Source organism: Bos indicus, chromosome 13, assembly GCF_029378745.1.
Source record: "Bos indicus isolate NIAB-ARS_2022 breed Sahiwal x Tharparkar chromosome 13, NIAB-ARS_B.indTharparkar_mat_pri_1.0, whole genome shotgun sequence".
Lineage (NCBI taxonomy): Eukaryota > Metazoa > Chordata > Mammalia > Artiodactyla > Bovidae > Bos > Bos indicus.
This window is the reverse complement of record NC_091772.1, coordinates 53576924-53590000: the sequence shown is the minus strand read 5'-3', so window position 1 is coordinate 53590000 and position 13077 is coordinate 53576924. Positions and strand designations below refer to the sequence as shown.

The following is a 13077-nucleotide window of genomic DNA, read 5'->3' as shown; positions in this document are numbered from 1 at the left end:
TTCAGCTTTGCCCCTGTCCACGGCGGTCCCAGGTGACTGCTGCCTCAGGACTGCAAATCAGGTGACTCAGACCCCTCTCAACATCAGCCACAGGGAGGTGCCTGGTCCATGAGTCCTCCACATCTGGGGAACAGCAGCCACATGTGACCCAAAGCAGCCCAGGGAGACTCTCAGAACTTGAACTACTGAGAAAGAGCGGTCCCCCTTCCCGTGGACCATTGGGTACCAAGTTGCGCGGGGCTGTAGGAGTGGTATCTGAGGATGAAGCCACCATCAGAGAAAGCAGGAGGCAGACGAAAGAGACAGGATGCCAGCTGTTCTCATTTGCGCACCTGCCTCCAGCTATGCCTGAAGCTAGTCCTATGCCTGGACTTTCTGTTAGGAGCTACTGTCATTTGTAAACAATATCATCGTGACAAATACAGAGGTCTATGGGGGTGGGGTGGAACACGAGGGGGAGGTGGGTCGGGGAAGGGGAGAAAAGAGGGGCAGAGACTGAGAAGAGAGAAGGGCTTCGAGCTCAGGGAGACAGATTCTCCTATGATTTGGCTTACATATTGGGTTTACATATAAGATGTGATGTTAACATCAAAAAGAATTAGCTAGAAGTGAAAACAAAAACCACTAGAGGAGATAATTCAAGGGAACTTGAGATTTGCCTTCCTGTTCTACTGAGGATAAGGCAAGCAGAACTCCCTGGAAATGTTTCTTAATTAGGGTATGAAAAGAAGCAGAAATCTAGACAAGGAAATCAACATTTCCAGTGCTGTGTGTCGCTCACCCCCTCCTTGACCCCTTGATCTTTAGATGAACCCAGATTGAGCACTTTGGTCTGATTCCATAACTAGAGAATGCAAGGATGCTAACACAATTTGGGTTTTCTGGGTAGTCTCGTCTGGAGGGAAAGATGTGCCTTTGTCAGCGGATGATGGGCAGCTAGATGTAGGCCATGCAGCACAGCCCACAATAAACAAATAAAATTAATTTTAAAAAAGAAGTTAGGCCTCAAATATCCCACTCAGCACATAAAATATGTACTCGCTTCAAAGTCTACCTTTTCTTCTTCACATCTCACTTCCTCAGTCTTCTCTTCTGTCATCACAAGTATCTGTCCAGTGTTTAATGTAGACCACATACTGTATGCCAGGGGCAGGGGAGGCCACGTCCTCAGGAAGCCTAGGGGGCAGGTGAAGAGACTGCCCTGGACAAGCAAGGTCTGGATCTCCTTTCAAAGTGAGAGACTGCAGGGAAAGAAACAGACTGCAAGGAAAGAAATAGATAGCTCTGGGCAGATCGATCTTTTTAGTGTGTCTCTTTGATCTAATTATCTCACTATCCCAAGCCAGTTTTTCTCATCTGTGTTACAGGAGTGGGTCTTGTTCTTATCAGCTTCCGTGAGGGGGTAAGGAACTCTTCACCAAGTAGATTTTAAATTGCTCGGACTTCCATCCCAACCTTAGATCACCTCTTCAGCAGAGGAAGAGAGAAGGAAGCAAAGATCCAGGGAAAAGACAAACAAACCTCTCCCTGCGTTCAAAGACTCAGCCAGAAAACACTTGAACAAATAAGAATCTGCTTCACCTCTCTTAGGAACAAGAGACAGCTTGTTACTCTCTTGTTTTTAAATTGAATTCTGATGACCTCAATGTATTCCAAGCAAGAGGAGAGTCAAGACTGAATTGCTGACAACAAAAACCCATCTCTAACTGGCTTTTTTAAAAAAAGAGGGAAGAATTTATTAATATTTGTCCTCCTACATCCGGGGACTGAAGAGGTACCATCAGAAATCTCTGTCTCATGAGACTAATTTCCTCACCTTTGGCTTCTTTCTTGGGCAGCTTTATTTTTTTCCTTCCACAGTGTGGACCCAATAGCACCAGACTTCTATCACATCACTGACTCCAGTAGAAAACCGGCTTCTCTGTCCCAATCCTCTCCCTATCCATGCGCCACCACTCAAAAGAGAAGAACTTCAGACCAGCTAAGTTAAATCATAGGCCCACCCCATCTCTAAGCTAATCACTGTGGCAACTGCATGTGCTCAGGCTTGGATGAAACTCCCACCTGGGAGCTGGGGCAGGGCCATCAGCTGTGTAGGGGGTGAGAGTGCAGGAGGAGGTCCCACACCAGACACCTGAGTGCTGTTTCCAAAATCAGGCACTGTCCACTCCCCACTCACCCTCCAGCCCTGTCCCCAGTACTTTTGTAGGCTTGATTTGCAGAATCCACTCATTCTTGCCAGTTTCCTGGATTCTTGTCCTTCCCTTAAGATACACTTGACAGGGATTTTCCTGGTGGTCCAGTGGCTGGGGTTCCACACTCCCATTGTAGGAATCTTGGGTTCAAACCCTGGTTAAGGAACTGGATCCCACATGCTGCAGCTAAGAGTCCCCATGCTGCAAACAAAGATCCTGCATGCCACAACTAAGACCCAGCACAGCCAAATAAATGTTTTAAATATATACATACTTGATCATTTCTAGGTAACTCAATACATTTCTGGGCTTCCCAGGTGCCTATATGCCTGCCTGCCTAGTCACTCAGTCATGTCCAACTCTTTGTGACCTCATAGACTGTAGCCCACTAGGCAGGCTCCTCTGTCTATGGGATTCTCCAGGCAAGACTACTGGAGTCGGTTGCCATTCCCAGGTGGCTCAGTGGTAAAGAGTCCACTTGCAATGTAGGAGATGCAGGTTCAATCCCTGGGTCCGGAAGGTCCCCTGGACAAGGAAATGGCCCTTCTCCAGTATTGTTGCTTGGGAAATCCCATGGGCAGAGGAGCCTGGTGGGCTACAGTTGATGGGGCCACAAAAGAGTCTGACACGACTTAGTGACTAAACAACAGCAACACATTTTCAAGTAACTCTTAGCACATTCATTCTAAACTTCTCAAATATCCTTAAAAGACCTTATGCAAAAACACAAATATACATGCCAGAAAAGAGACTTCATTTTGTATCAGGCCAACCTACAGTTTGCTTTTTCTAGTCCTTTGCTTCTAACATTCAGGGCTTGCATAAGCTAATTTGCTGAATTGCTTGTCTCTTATCTCTAGTCTTGTCTTTGGTTTTGCAATACCAAGAGGGGGCAGCTTTAAATTTTCTGGGCCATGGCCCTCCTAAGAACTAACGGAGTGGATGAGTATTATGAATCAGACAGAAATATATGTAAATAGCATCTTAACACTTAAAACAGTAGTGTGAACTGACACATCAAGCAGAGCAAGCCAAGTCAGCACTCAGGGACAACCCAGAGGGATAGGGTAGGGAGGGAAGCGAGAGGGGGGCTCAGGATAGGGGGGACACATATATACCTGTGGCTGATTCATGCTGATATATTGCAAAAACTGTGACAATATTGTAAAGTAATGATTCTCCTGTCAGGGAATGTTTAACAGGAGGATTCCTGTGTGCTGTTATCTGTCTCTCACAAATCCTCTGTTCCTTATCAGTTCCTGGTAACAGGAATGAGTGGAGCTGCACGCTGCTCCCAGGACTGAGGTCATGGGATGGAATGCATGCATGGATTTCCTTCAGTAAACTTCTCCTTATGACAAAACTGCCTAGCCATGACCCTCTTTCCTGAGGTATGGATTGTCTTCTGACCTTATGACCATTGTTAATTCCTTGGTAGCAGTTGCTGTACATTTGGTTTTCTGATCTCTATCATTGTCAAAAGAAATTCCTTGTACAACAGCCTATATATACATACTGAAAGATCATTAAAGTGCCCTGGCTCCACCAGAGACTTGGGTCCCTGTGTCATTCTTTCTCTCTTTGTCTCTCTCTCTCACCCTCTGGCTAATTCTCTGGAGCGTGGAAGCCTGCTGAGCTCACTTTCCTGCCCGGGCTTTCAAGACCTCTTCAAGAGGACACCCTGTGCCTACGTGAGTGGTACAAGCCCTGTCCTAGGGCTTTATTGGTTCTGTGCATAACCCAGGGAATATTAGCCTCTTTCTCTCTTTTGCTTTCTTACCGTCAACTCCAGACCACCAGGTTCCGGTCCATTAAAGGACCACAACATTCTCTAATTAAAATAATTAAAAAAAAACAAAGAATCATGACCTAAATATCACTTTCATTTGAAACTTTTCTCCTCTGTACAGATTATTATTATTAAAAATAAATATTATTCATGTAAATATTCTAGCAGCCTTGTTTAGTGTAGCCCCAAAGTGGAAAAGAACCAATTAGAATCCTGTATGGAACAACTAATTGCTTCAAGATTGAGAAAGGAGTATAACAGGGCTGTCTGTTGTCACCCTGTTTGTTTAATCTATATGCTGAGTACATCATGAGAAATGCTGGGCTGAATGAGTTATAAGCTAGAATAAAGGTAGGCAGGAGAAACATCAACAACCTCAGTTATGTGTATGATATCACTCTAATGGCAGAAAGCGAAGAGGAACTAAAGAGCTTCTTGATGAAGGTGAAGGAGGAGAGTGAAAGAGCTGGCTTAAAACTAAATATTAAAAAAAAACAACTAATATCATGGCATCCAGTCTCATTACTTCATGGCAAATAGAGGGGGGAAAGTAGAAGTAATGACAGGTTTTCTCTTCTTGGGCTCTAAAATCACTGCAGATGGTGACTGTAGTCATGAAATCAGAAGACATTTGCCTCTTTGTAGGAAAGCTATAACAAACCTAGACAGTGTGTTGAAAAGCAGTGACATTACTCTGCTGACAAAGGTCTGTATAGTCAAGCTATGGTCTTCCCAGTGGTCATGTACGGTTGTGAAAGCTGGACCATAAAGAAGGCAGAGTGCCAAAGAATTGACGCCTTCAAACTGTGGTGCTGGAGAGTCCCTTGGACAGCAAGGAGCTCAAACCAGTCAGTCTCTGGATTCAGTCAACTGTGAATACTCTCTGGAAGAACTGATGCTGGGCCTGAAACTCTAGTATTTTGATCATATGATTCGAATAGCTGATTCACTGGATAAGTCCCTGATGCTGGGAAAGATCAAGGGCAGAAGGAGAAAAGGGCATCAGAGGAAGAGGTGGCTGGATGGCATCACCGATGTAATGGACATGAACTTGGGCAAACTTTGGGAGATGGTGAGGCACAGAGAGGCCTGGCTTGCTGCAGTCCATAGGGTCACAAAGAGTTGGACATTGACTGGGGGACTGAACAACAACAAAAAGTGGAAAAACCCAAATGTCCATCAACTAATAGAGGGATAAACAAAAATGCAGCCCATTCACACAATGAAATATTAGCCATAATAAGGGATGAACTACATTTATAACATGGATGACCTCAAAAATAGTATACCAAGTGAAAGAAGCCAGACACAAAACATGAGATTTTGTATTACTCCATTAATACAAAAATATCCAGAAAAGGAAAATTCATAGAGATGGAAAGTAGATCCATGGTTACCTGGAGCTGGAGCTAGGGATGAGGATTAACTGTAAAAGACACAAGAGATCTCACTGGGGTGACAGAAATACCCTAACACTGGATTGTGGTGTTATTGGATATGATATAAGAAATCAATATTTGGTCTTCATCCCTGGTTCCTGGGACATGATTCCTAAAATCCTTGGAGTCTCTGGGGTGATGAGAGGTCTACATGGCTTCAGGAAGGAGTCCAGTAGCCAAATGACTCATGTTGGGGGCCCCTAGATGGCTTTATGAAGGAGGCTAGTAAGCATGACTAGAGGGTTGTGCTGACCTCCAGAGAGGACAGAGGAGCTAACAGTGAGTTAGTACTGGCTATTGATTTACTCGATCAGAACTACATAATGGATGCTCCATAAAACCCCAAATGTCAAGGCTCAGGGAGCTTCCAGACTGGTGAAAACACCAAGATGTTGAGAGAGTGACATGCCCAGAGAGAGGTTGGGAACTCAGCACCCCTCCTGCATACCTTGCCCCTATGCCCACATGATCGCTCCTGAGTTGCACCCTTTACCATAAACCAGTCATAGTAAGTATTTTCCTGTGTTCTCTGGAAGTCCCAAAGTATAGCTTGTCAGTGAGAAGTACAAGTGACAACCTGAGATTTGAGACTGACGTCTGACATGAGGACTGTCTGTGGGGCTGAGCCCTGGCATCTGTGGGGTCTACACAAACTCTTACAATTTTTTTTTTTAATTTCAGATCCATGTATCCTTTATTCCATGACCAACCACTGTGTTGCATCCAGGCAACACCACACAAACAGGCAGTCACCTGCAACCCAGCTGTACAACAATCGGAGGCTTACAGTACATTTAAGGCTTTTAAATTTGGGGGGGGAAAAAAAGGTTTTTAAATAAAACCGAAGAACTCTCAAACCCAAATCCCCAACCAACAGAAGTAGTGTAACAATTTTAAACATCTTACATTTCTGTTGGTGCAACCCCAGTGTCAAAACCCAAATAACTCCTAAATTAAAAAGATTAGTTTTGTGAAATTTTAATTACATAAATTTTTCAAAGCATAAACTTGTCATTTTTTTTTGTCTTGGAAATGTTATAAAAAATTTAATAGCAAAACACAGGAATAAAAACATATTAACAAAATGTATTCAATCACTTACATTACAAACAAGGAATCTGCAGTCACAGATTCTGTGGCCTGACAGAAGAAAATTACTCAATAGGAATCTATGCACAATGTGATTGCAAATATGTACAGTACTTTAAAAAAGCCTACAAAAGAGGAAAGTTGGCTAGGTTCTTTGTTAAACCAACCAGACAATCCAAATATTAAAACTGTGGACTAGTGTATTAAACTCACACTTTAAAAAAGTTTCATTTTGTTTAAGAATATTCCAGTTATATTTATATGGTTCCAGTTGATGAAGCCAATCACCATAGTTCCAGTAAAATACCCTTTAATTGATTTGTTTGGGGGAAGATTGGCATGTCAATAAAAATGAAGGAATTTTCATCACAATGGTTTCCAGTTAAACTAATCACAGCTTCACAAATAGACTGAACCCATTAATCCAGTGGCTGAAAGACAGCTGCAGGTCAAATACTGAGAACACGGGAGGCGAGAGGTTGAAAGTGAAAAAGTGAAGTCGCTCAGTCGTGTCCGACTCTTTGTGACCCCGTGAACCCATGGATCCAGTGGCTGAAAGAACTATGGCCAATCACCATAGTTCCAGTAAATTACCCTTTAATTGATTTGTTTGGGGGAAAAGATTGGCATGTCAATAAAAATGAAGGAATTTTCATCACAATGGTTTCCAGTTAAACTAATCACAGCTTCACAAATAGACTGAACCCATGAATCCAGTGGCTGAAAGAGAGCTGCAGGTCAAATACTGAGAACACGGGAGGCGAGAGGTTGAAAGTGAAAAAGTGAAGTTGCTCAGTTGTGTCCGACTCTTTGCGACCCCGTGTGTAGCCCGCCAGGCTCCTCTGTCCATGGGATTCTCCAGGCAAGAATACTGAAGTGGGTTGCCATTTCCTTCTCCAGGGGATCTTCCCAACCCAGGGATCGAACCCGGGTTTCTTGCATTGCAGGCAGATGCTTTCTCCTCTGAGCCACCAGGGAGAGCCACCAAGGAGAGAGGTTGAGTCCTGCATAAATGAATTCTACATGACGGCTAAGGTGGAGAAAGGGGTGTGAGCATCCTTTCTTACAGCATGAGAAAGTGGTCCCCCCACTCAGCTCTCATTCCCGCCCTGCAAGGCAATGAAGCTGGAAGTTACAACTATTCCGTTTAACATGATGTGTGAGTCGGTAGACTCTCTGGATACGAAAGACCGAGAAGTCCTCGGCTGTCTGATGAGGATGCCGGAAAAGCTGGGTGCTTCCTTGTGGTGATCATGCCATGACCGCCGTCCAGTGAAAGTATATGTAACACGGAGGACTCGTGCTTACAGTCAATGAGGTAATGTCAAGTCGTCGTCTTCAGGAATTGGGAAGTTTGTGAGAAATGAAGTTTTAGTCTCCCTAGGTACTGTGCGTAAAGCTTTATGTCACTATGCCCGGCCCGTTCGACCCCGGGCGGCTCCACGGCCTGGGGACAGAGCTCGTACATGGCCAGGCGGTGGGAGAAGTCAATGACCTCGTCCTCTGTGCCGTGAATAACTAACACGGGAGAGGTGACTTTGGAGATCTTTTCAATGCTGGGGAACGCGTCAAAGCAGTACATTTTCCTGCCGTCGGGAAAAGCCACACGCCATGCAGAGGCGAATGGAGAATCACGGCAGCATACTCGTACCTGGAGGCCAGGTCTACCGTGGGGGCCGTCCCAACGCTCTGGCCGTACAAGATGACGTTCTCGGGACTTAACGCCGTGTATGGGGCAATCCATGCTCCAAAGATAGTAAGATACCAGAGCACACCAGGAAAAGCTAGTGTCTGCAGCTAGCTCATCACAGGCTGATAAAGACAGCAAGAAGATGTTGCTGGGAGGCAGACAGCTAAGTTTTGTGCATTTCAATGATGCAGATTTTTCCGGGTGCGCAGCGCCTGCCACGTGGCGTCGATGTCGGCATAAAGGTTCTTCTTCGGGGGGCTTGACGGAGCTGACGCCGTAGCCGGAGTAGGTAGTAGGAGATGTTGCAGTTGATGCACGAGCCCAGACCCATGTAGAAGTTGCACATCTGGCTCAGGTCCACGGCGTTGCCGTGCGAGAAGAGCAGCGTGTAGTGGCTGGAGAGCGCGCAGCGCACGAACATGCAGCTTAGCTGGTTGTTCCCGGCGGTGCACGAGAAGACCTCGACCGCTTCCAGCTAGCGCTGCGAGCAGTCGGCTCGCTTGCTCAGGTGCAGGCTGCACGCGCCGGGCCCCGCGCCCTCCTCCTCGAACTGCTGCCCGCGGCGGAGGTGGAGGAGTGGAAGCGGCCGAGGCGGGAGCGGGAGTGCCAGGGCCGCGCTGCTCGGGCGGCAGGAAGGCCAGCTTGGCGGCGATGGGGCTCGGGCAGGGCGGGCAGCAGAAGAGCCAGCACAGCTAGCCCAGCGAAAAGCCGTTCATTCTAGGGCCTGGCTCCGGCACTGGGGCGGCTGGAGCGCGCCGCCGCCGCCGCCTGCATAGCAGGCAGGCAGGCAGGCCCAGCTGGGAAGCGAGGGAGGGCGGGCGCGCGCGGCTGGAGGAGGCGGGGGCAGGCCCCGGGGCGCGCGGGGGTGCGGGGAGGCGGGGCTGGCCCGGCGGGCGTGGCGCTAGGAGCCGGGGTAGGTCAGCAGTGGCCCAGCGGGCCGGGCGAGGCGCCAAACTACAAATTGAATTGATTTGCAGGACACCCTATTGGCGCTGAGCGCCGAAGGATTGATGCTTTTGAACTGTGGTGCTGGAGAAGACTCTTGAGAGTCCCTTGGACTGCAAGGAGATCCAACCAGTCCATCCTAAAGGAAATCAGTCCTGAGTATTCACTGGAAGGACTGACGCTGAAGCTGAAACTCCAATACTTTGGCCAGCTGATGTGAAGAACTGACTCATTTGAAAAGACTCTGATGCTGGGAAAGATTGAAGGCAGGAGGGGAAGGGGACGACAGAGAATGAAATGGTTGGATGGCATCACCGACTCAATGGACGTGACTTTGAGTAAACTCCGGAGTTGGTGATGGACAGGGAGGCCTGGTGTGCTGCAGTCCATGGAGTCGCAAAGAGTCCGCCGACACGACTAAGCGACTGAACTGATTGGTTTCTAGTAAGTGGGAGAACTGATTGGTGTGGGGAGAAAACCCACGTATCTGTTACAAGTAAAAACAGCTCATTGCACAACTCAGCAAAATGACTAAAACTCAGTGACCCACTTAGAATGGGTGAATTTTATGGTATGTAGATTTTATCTAGATAAAATTGTTAAAACTGGTTTCCCTGATGGCTCAGCAGTAAAGAATCTGCCTGCCAATGCAAGAGATGTGGGTTCAGTCCTTGGGTGGGGAAGATCCCCTGGAGAGGGAAATGGCAATCCACTCCAGTATTCTTGCCTGGGAAATTCCATGGACAGAGAAGCCTGGTGGGCTACAGTCCATGGGGTTGCAAAGAGTCGGACATGACTTAGTGACTAAACAACAACAAAGTTGTTGAAAACGGGAAGCCTGCAAAAAGAATAGACGTGTAAATAGGGTGTGATGCACACCGTCCCAGGTGCACTGCCCAACGACCCAGCCACCTGGATGAGCGAGAGTCTAAAGCACCCCCAGAAGATACTGGAGCACCTACACTTTCATTGGTGTCAGGGACAGAGGACCAGTTTCACTTAAACCCATCTCCAAGAACGCTTTCAGTTGGCAAGTTTTGCTTCAGGCAGCTTTTCAGGCACCTGACAAGAGGCGGAAGCTACAGATTCCAAGTGATAAAAGGACCATGTGTTTCAGATTTTGCATCTTTACTCATAAAGGGCTCACTTGCTCCATTGGTTTGTACGCTCCTGAGGTCCATTCCCTGCATAGTGTGTACAGGACGTGGCAGAAGAAGGTGCCAGGTGCTCAGAGTAGCTTTTGAAATGGATCAAAACACTGAAGGCAGAACTTCTCTGGCTTAATGTTAAGCTAATGGCCCATGTGATGGCTTCACAGTGTAGGACAGCCTGACCTTTTGTTTGGGTGGAGAATGAATAATTACCGGAATTTTTTCCCCAGACAGCAACAATCATGTCTTGTCCCATTTAATTTCATTAGTTAAGTTTTTGGTGTACTGAGCATCTAATTATTATCCAGTCATAGAAATGTACACTCAGACAGACTTTGGTCTTTTTCTTTTCAGAAAAAGAAATTTTAGATTTTCAGAAGTTTGGATTTTTCCATTAAAGAGGTATGCCCATCTTATCAAAATCTATTCTTAAATGTTTTAGACTTTGAGGATTGGTAATTTTCTTTTTTTAAAAACAAATGCTAGCTTTTCCTTTGGAAATGGCTTAAACTTTAAAATCCTTAACAGATTATTTTTATTATAAAATGATTGTTTTTTATTATGAAGTGATTGAGATACCACAGCAAGTGCTTGAATAAATTATGACATATCAATGCTATGAAATGCCCATAGTCATTAATAAGAAATGTGAACTAACACAGAAAGAACTACAAGATAAGCAAAAATAAATAAATTGCAAAATAATCCACCTTCTCTGATTTTTCCCAAGAAGACTTTGAAAGGACCAAATAGAAGGCATTGGCAACATTTACAGAAGTGGCCATGAATTTTACCTGGGGCAGCAGGGATTGACAGATGGCTGACCACAGGGGCATGATGCTGGGGACTTATAGACCCTACTCTCCACTGAGCACCAAGATAGCAAACCAAGGACTTTCCTGGTGATCCAGTGGTTAGAACTCCATGCAGGGGCACAGGTTCTATCCCTGGTCGGGGGAACTAACATCCTGCAAGTCAAGTGGCTCATCCAAAAAACAAACAAACAAAAAGACAGCAAACCAGATGTGATCTGTAAGTTGAAACAAGGAGGAGAGCTATGGACAAAGGAGTGAGAAATGTGAGGTAGGTGCTAACTGGCAGATTCCCTCCCAGAACCTGAGAGGGAAAAGATTTGTATGTGAGATTTCTGTAATATAAAGAGCTCACCTTATGGCAAAACTAAGGAGCCCACCTTCTGGTAAAATGTTTATGAAGATGTGTCTATTCCTTCATAACATTGAAAGACTCATAAAGAACAGCTTATGACTTTTTTTGAAAAGATGATGACTTGACAGACTGACAATAGAACAGGTGAGCTTTCCACCCCAGAAATGTTCTCTTACAGGAAAATCCAGACCAAGGTGAGAATGTTGGAAAACGTGTTGGTGTGAGGGCTTCCCTGGTGGCTCAGTTAGTAAAGAATCTGCCTGCAATGCAAGAGATGCAGGTTCAATTCCTGGGTTGGGAAGATCTCCTGAAGAGGGGCATAGTAATCCATTCCAGTATTCTTGCCTGGAGAATCCCATGGACTGAGGAGCCTGGAAGGCTACAGTCCATAGGTGTCGGGAGCCGCGTTAGGTATTACTGACAAAATAGAGGCACGGCCCTAAACCCCCTCCCTTTGTTCTGTAGGCACGGACCCGGAATGAAGGAGTTAGGCTTTGTGATTCTGACTTGTTTTTCCCTTTCCTCGGCTGAATTGACTGAAGAGAATATTAAGGTGCTTATTGTTTTTGAGAGGGGCATGAGAAGGCATAAAGCCTTCTGCAGCTGTGCTCAAAGAATAATCCATAAAGTTAATCACTGACATTTGTTCAAGGACTTTTACAAAAAAGTGTTCCAGGGTGAGCACACAGGCCGCAGCTTGAGGCCATGGGAGGGATTGCTATCTGAAGCCCATTTGTGAGAAAAGTTTATGGCAAAGGAGTTTGCTGAATTTAGGGCTTAGGAATAATTAAAATAGTTAGAAGCTAAAGATTTAAGGATTGCTGTAGTGTTAGCATATTCTACTATAGCTTATAGAAATTAGGGACTTTAGAGATATTATTAGGTAGAAGCCCCTTCTAAGAAATAGTGAGCTTAGGATACTAGGGGCAAACAGGACTTAGAAAGACAAGAATTAAACTGAGGAATGTGGTATGCAGCCCAGACATTAGCATGAGTTACAGTGTATTCACAAGGACACATGAGAAAAAGTAGATAAGGGAATCACTGAGGAAGGAACTCCTTTTGAGGGGCAACAATGATTTTTGGAGAAAAATAAATCTAGGTCCATGGGAACTAAAATATCAAACCTCTGACCTAATGCTTTTGTAAAAGTATAAAAGAGAATCATAAGCTTGAAATAAACAGGCAGTCCAAGAAAACTGAGAGGCTGCCTCAGTTTCTCTCTCACCGACACCGCTTACCCCTTCAGGTTGAATCCCTGGCTGCTGGAGCTGGACTCTGGCATATAGGGTTGTAAAGAGTCAGACACAACTGAAGTGACTGAGCACACACGCATGCACCTGTTGGTTTAACCTCCATACTTCTCTAAAAAATAAATCCCCCATCAATGTGATGCACTTAGAATGAATTTGAATCATAATCTAGATGTGGTGGATCATGAGGCAAATTATACGTGCATGAAGTCATCTGCTTGTAACAAAGATGAAAGATGGTTCTGTCCTGGTTCATTCATGTTGGATTAAAACCCTGAATATAACCACTGAGTGAGAGCTTCCAGTCAAAATTCAAACTTCATCATACACCTTGGAATTCCCTGTGAAGACATCTGCTC

The 13077-nt window shown here is 45.5% G+C and overlaps 1 pseudogene; it reads right to left on the bottom strand.

The window, feature by feature from the left end:
- Positions 1–6084: 6084 nt before the first annotated feature.
- On the bottom strand, positions 6085–12750 carry LOC109567756 (alpha/beta hydrolase domain-containing protein 17C-like; annotated as a pseudogene).
- Between the last annotated feature and the right edge of the window lie 327 nt (positions 12751–13077).